Here is a 306-nt window from a genome sequence, read left to right as displayed (position 1 = left end):
AGCCTTGACAACTGATCCATTTCTCTCGCCAATCTACGTATCTTGTTCCGTCCTAATTAAGCCCTTCCGGCTCAGTCTGCAAAAGATTATCGCGTGAACCAATAAAACACAACAGCTTCCCTTTAATAACGAGCACATCTTTCCTTTCATTATCTCATTATTCCGACAGACTTCTTGTGTTTCCGCTTCCGAAAATCTGAGGCCATGATGATTGGCTACCGAGTGAATTGCTGCTCTATTTCGTCAGGTAATCATAGTAATGTTTAAATCATTAATCGGTAAAATGGCGGATTATTCATGTTCGAG

This window comes from Penaeus monodon, chromosome 24 (genome assembly GCF_015228065.2).
Source record: "Penaeus monodon isolate SGIC_2016 chromosome 24, NSTDA_Pmon_1, whole genome shotgun sequence".
In the NCBI taxonomy this organism is placed as follows: domain Eukaryota; kingdom Metazoa; phylum Arthropoda; class Malacostraca; order Decapoda; family Penaeidae; genus Penaeus; species Penaeus monodon.
The sequence above is the reverse complement of the archived record's forward strand: the minus strand, read 5'-3'. Positions refer to the sequence as shown.